Here is a 6,567-nt window from a genome sequence, read left to right as displayed (position 1 = left end):
CAGCTGCCCTTTAAATATCCATCCATCCATTCACATTTTAACTGCTTTATCTAGTACAGGGTTGCACGGAAGCCAAATCCTATACTTGCAGAAAACATGCACAAGGTGGGTGGGATAAATCATGTTCGAGACGCCAGTGTCACTCTCTGTACACCTAGAGGGTGTTCTACTTCTGTCCTGTTCCTAGTTCCCTGTGATTATTCATGTCTTTTCGGCGTGTCTTGTTGTGTAGCCTATTTACTTCTTGTGTGTCCTCTGCACCTGGCTCAGCATTGAGGGTACAGATGTCGTGAGACCCACCTAGCACCAGGTCGCTCCTGTCTGCGGCCTGAGGGCATAGGTTTCTTTCCAACATCGTCCGACCCCCCTGAGCCTGGGCTAATCCCTGTGTTGCCCCTTTTACCACTACGCATAGGATCTCTACTGCTCTCCATTCTGCGGCATGCCCTTCCAACATCCGTGACAACCAGTCCATCCCAGGACCCACACAGACATAAATACAGACACTCTCATACAAAGGCCATTTTTTCCAGAAGCCGAAAAACCTATCAGTATATCTTTGGACTGTGGGAGGAAACCGGAGCACCTCTAGCACCTGTAGGAAATCCACATGAATGTGGAGAGAACATTAAACTGCATGTAGATAGCAGCCCAGGAATTGAACCCCGGGCCCGAGCACTGTGAAGCAGCAATGCTGTCCTAACCACCCTGTCACTCCTTAATTATTTAAAATTGTGGCTACAATATGTCAATCTAATATACTATAATCAGTCTATCAATCCAATTAAATTTGACAGTGAAGATTTTGCTTACAGAGACTTGTGGCTGTACCTCCCTAGCAACCATGTGCTCAAGATCTAGATGAGACAGTCTGAGAATCAAGGACTGCATAGACATAGACAATATGAAAAGAAAGTCCCGGATTTGTAACTATCAGGTTGTAGGTTCACGTCATGTTTGACACACTGTAAGTGTACCTTTAAGGACTGTCAGTTAATCGCTCCACTAATCAGTGCAGAATACTGCCTGTCTGAAAGACAACAATTAAAAACATAAAACATTATTATATTATACCTACTAAGGATATTTCAGCTAAATGGTGCTGTCCTTCAGTCTTTTTCTTGTTTCATTACTTTTCCTCAGTCCATAAAGAAAACTCTTTACAACTGTAAAACTTTTGAGCTACCAAACTTCTGCACGGTTTTGCATATCTACTGTACTTGAGGAGCTACAGGTTCCTTTATTTTGGTATGTGGATCTTTGTTTATGAAATATTATAAATGTTGCTATGAAAACTGAACAGCTGGTAGGATTGGCAAGAGGCAGGCAAGTGCAGCTGGTGGTTGGTTCATCCATGGGAATCAGTCTTTATTTCCATATATTGACAAGGTTTCTGAGCCAGTTCTGATTCACAAAGAGGCATGAAACATTAATTACAAGTTGTGCTGCTCTTTGCCAACTGAAGCTGTGTGAAACAGCTAGCTCACACAATCACAGACTGTTGTCATGCACGGGAATGAGATCCGGAAATTTCTAGCATGTGGAAAACAATTGTTGCCCTACCTTTGAGTAAACACTACTCACTATCTTATCCCAATAGCTAAACTAGTTGTTCACATTTAGGGATTCCTGCTCTAATATCTATTATAAAACAGTGTTAATATCCCCAGAATTGGAAAAGTTAAAGGGACATCAGCTGGAGAACCGGTTACAAATAAGCAAATCCCTAAGTGGAAATTCTTTGAAAAGTTCTTTTACCCTGAAATACATAGAATGTCTAGATTTATAAAATGTAAGGTTATATACTGTATTTAAACAAGCCAAACTCAAAAGAGGGTAATTTGGATTGCACACACTCCTCACATTAGCCTTTTTTGAAAGAAGAGTTAGAACAACGTTGATACTCAAAGAAAAAACTGTGGGCACTTACTTGCAAAGCACAAAAAAATGTCAAGAGGTACATCAGTTGGAAAAGAACAAGTAGAAACTAACACAAAGGAAAATAGAAAACGTACAGTGTTTTGGTTGTTGAGGCAACATCTGAACTGTTTTTCTTTCTACCTTTCAGCATTGAATTAGCATAAAAAAATAATGTTTTGTTTCAAAATATCTGGTATTACACCACATATTGTGAGGAGCCATTAACAAGAAAATGGATGGAAACTTTTAAGATGGCATATTTTACAATAGTAGAGACACTCATAGAATAAATGTGCAACAGAGAGGTTACTAGGCAACATACATTAGTTCCCTAAAAGCACTGCTTGCCAAGATGAGAAAGACAAACTTTCAGTTTAAAATCTTGGCCTTAAACTTTTAAAGCATATTTTTTCAGTGTTGTACTGTTCTTCATGTATAGTACGCTTGATGTTGCTTGTCTTTTGTGGTTGGGGTTTTAAGAGGAAGGAAACTAACCCTTTAAAATGAAACAAAACTAAGGTTCTAAGCCTCAATAGCAATGTTTTACATTCATGTGTTTTACAGAATTTAGAAGTACAAACTGTAAATGTGAATGTAAAGGTACAAGGGTGTTTGATATGTGTAAGGTACACAGAAGATAGTCACAAGCATTCTGTGAACTTCCTCTTCAGTGTGGTTGTTTGATTTCATATGCTGTGTTGTGACATTTTTCCATAATGTAATGAAATGGTTATTTTTCTCTCTGAAAGCTGAAATAAAATCAGAGAAAGAGATTTTTACAAACTGTTTTTAATGTGAATTACAAATAGTATTAGGTAATGACTAAAATACACACATAGAAAAATAGATGACACCTTCATAGCATACCACACATTTAAAATGCATGAAACATTAAAAAGATTCTAGTCTTTTAACTCTTCTTATTTGCATTTTACTTTACAATTTATTATTTTTTGGTGCTTAATTCTTGTTCTCCATACCACAGCACTAACTCAAACTCTATTCCCAGGAATAGAGTGCAATACATACATACACAGTACATTGCAAATGTATTCACCCCCCTTCAACTTCAACTTCCTGTGAAAGGTGAATTTTTGTCCTTGTTTTATGTCTTTAGCTGACTGAAGCAGATTTTCCTCTCAGAAATAGCAATACTTTGCTTCATCCGTATTCCCCAGTCCCTGATGATGAGAAGATTACCTGTATCATAACGCTGCCACCACCATGCTTGACAGTAGGTATAGTGTTATGTGGATGATGTACTGTTTTGGGTTTGTGCTTTTATACAGTATTTTTCAAAAAGTTGTCATTTGGTCTTGTCTGGCCACAAAAATAGTCAAATGTTTGCAATATCACTTAAATGCGTTGTTGTAAACATTAGGTGAGTGTTGAAAAAGAGGCAATATTATACAATTACACAATAAGGAGTTTACGAAATACATAAAAAATCAGACACCAGTTTGTTATACATATAATAAAGATACATTAATTCACTCCTAAAGTCAGGTATTACCATGCATTACACGGCATGCTTATTCATTTACTCTCTGGCATAGCATAATAACAAAATTAATAAGCAGGCCTAAACATAGACAAGATGAACAAATATTTATTAACAATAATTAATACAACAACACAAAACACACAAAATGGTTTCATTGTAGACAGATATGTTCTGTATGATCAGTGAATTTCTGAATTCTGCCTTCTGTGGGCATGGAAAATCCTCAATTTCACCCTAATTAACTGAATAGCTGCTTAAAATGCTAAAAAGAGAGAATAAAGTGAATCTTAACTAGGACTAAATCTCCTTCTCTAAAATATGGATGCACACAAGTGCAAGGAAATTAATTTCCATATTCTCACAATACAAAATTTGAGAGACATCTTAAGCTTGAATATTCCACTTTTTTCAGTCACAGCTGGCCTGCTTGAAGCATTCCTCACCAGTTTCCTCCATGCCTGGCTTCTACGTTTGGAGGGACAGCCTGGTCTAGGTTCTAGGCTAAATATCTGTGTCCTGTCTGTTTTTTGTGTTCAGACTACGTGGACAGAATGTGGTATCCAGTTTGGTTTTTAGGAGGCTTTCTTCTCATGACACAATCTTTGGATTAAGAAGAATCCTAAAAGAATGATGGTTGGTGGTAATGATATCCTTATTTTTCTCACTGATCTGTCTTCTTTTCTCCCTTCTTTCCTGTCTGTATCTCTGATCCTGTATTTATTGTATGCTACAGTTCGATGGAGAACAGCTTAATGACTTCACCAGGCCTGTGTAGAATGGCTGAAGTGAAAATGAAGTTAACTGAGTAAATTATTAGGACTTAATTTGATCATTATTACCATCCTCAATTGCCTCCTGGCCCAAGAACAAGTATATAAATGCAGACTAAGAATAACAATTCCTTACACTTATTTTTCCGGACAATCCTCTCAAATCACTTTACAAGTAATGGGGACTCCCTTCCACCACCGCCAATCTGCAGCCATAGTGCGCACAGTACGCTCACCACACATCAGCTATCAGTGGGGAGAAGAACTGAGTGATGAAACCAGTTTATAGATGGGAATTATTAGGAGGCCATGATTGGTAAAGGCCAATGGGAAATTGGGGAAATGTGGGTACACCCCTACTCTTTTTGAGAAACGCCCTGGGATTTTTAATGAACACAGAGAGTCAGAACCTCAGTATTATTTATGTCTCATCTGAAGGACAGCTCCTTTTTACAGTATAGTGTCCCCACCACTATACTGGGGCATTCGGACCCAGACAGACCACAGGGTGCGTGTTCCCTTCTGGCCCCAGTAACACCTCTTCCAGCAACAGCCTTAGTTTTTCCCAGGAGGTCTCCCCCATCCAGGTTCTAACCAGGCTCACACCTGCTTAGTTTCACTGGGTTGCCAGTTGTGAGTTGCAGGGTGATATGGCTGCTGGCTATAATTTTAATAATACCTATTGTTGCAAACCTTCTGAATAAGGCAATTAAACTGAAAAGCTAATCTTGCTGAATCTCAAGCATTGAATGACATTAAACAACGTATCCATGACTTGTTTTGAAAGCTCCTTGGTCTTTCATGGTTGAATATTTGCTAGATATGGCAGCAATCTGCTTCCCCGAGACTATTACTCTGCCCTTTTGCCTTTACCCTCTGACTCAGTTCTTTCAGACCTTTTACACCCCTCTAAAAGGACTGAGTGGCCTCTGTTCACTCTCTTTTCACCAGTGCATTTCTTCCTTTCCCTATTCTGTTGCTCTTGCTCCCTCCATGAATAGCACAACCTACTGTAGTAATAAAGGCAATAAACCTTCCTCTATGAGCAGCCACCTTGACTCCTTGCGTCCATAACACACTAATCATCACAAAACAAGGGACCTTTCAGGAGGTTTGTTCTGAAATCATTTGAATCACTATTATTGGCAATCCAACCGATCTGGGTCTTATCAAAGTGCTTCTGTGCACCTATCTTGAACTAATGTAGGTTTGCCATAGAATAGAGGGTGAATACTTATGCAATCAACATGTTTAAGATAAAAGCTCAAAATGTTAGTCTTGCAGAACATATAGTAAAAGCAATGACCCAGGCTCAAGACACTGATAATGTAAAACTGTACTAATGTACAAAAATAAAATATATGATTTTACTCTTTAAATCGATACATAACAGAAAAGCACAGTGTTTGTTCAATATCTAATATCAAAACCAAATCCAGACATATAATAAGATACAGACTAAATCAATGACTTTTACTAAAGTAATAGTCAAGCTAGACTGTTAAACTAGAGCTTTATCACAGTTTCCTTGTCAAAGTGCAACTTTGACTTACTGTGGATCTAAATGAGAAGCTGTTTCACTATCATACATAAGCTTCACATTTGCTTTTGTGGCTGAATAACTTCTTACATTGCTTGAAGACAATGTAAGAATTAACAGTTTATGCAGATGAGACGCTTAACATAAAAGTGGTACCTACAAAGTTTCCATTTTCATTTCATTTTATCATTTTTCAATTCCCACTTTTATTCTAAGCACCATTTAAATAAGTAAGAGTATGATCTCTATCCAATTAATTCATTGGCCGATTTTATATAACTGGAATATTAGCAAGGACAAAAGCCAAATAAACTTTGTCCCTAAAGACCTAATGGTGTATTGACAAACATTAAATGTTTTTTTACAACTACTTTAGATATCCAACATATTCTACACAAAAATATAACCAATTAATCATTATTTAAATGTTCCCTTATTTATATCCTGCAACATTCTTCTTCCTTTTTCTCTGTTTTTCTTTCCCAAAGGAATCTTCTTCACACTTTGCCCACAAAACTGTTGTATAACTGTGTCAGTACTATTAGATTAATAAAATGCACACTGATTTCTCTGTTTCTGAGGTTCATTATTATTATCATCTAAATGTTGACGTTGAATAATGTCAGGCAAAACAAAATTGTCAGGCAAAAATCGGTTTAAAAAATGTATAAAGTTTGAATTAAGTTTGAATTAAGTTTGAATTAAGTTTGAATAAAGTTTGAAATAATGAAAACTTTACCTATCATCACCTGGTTACACAATAATATTTTACAAACAGTACTACAGCTAAAAAATAACAAAAAACATCATTACTTTAATGTTATTTTAAATAT

Source organism: Atractosteus spatula, chromosome 1 (genome assembly GCF_055471065.1).
Source record: "Atractosteus spatula isolate fAtrSpa1 chromosome 1, fAtrSpa1.hap1, whole genome shotgun sequence".
NCBI classification, from domain to species: domain Eukaryota; kingdom Metazoa; phylum Chordata; class Actinopteri; order Semionotiformes; family Lepisosteidae; genus Atractosteus; species Atractosteus spatula.
Note: the sequence above shows the minus strand (reverse complement) of the source record.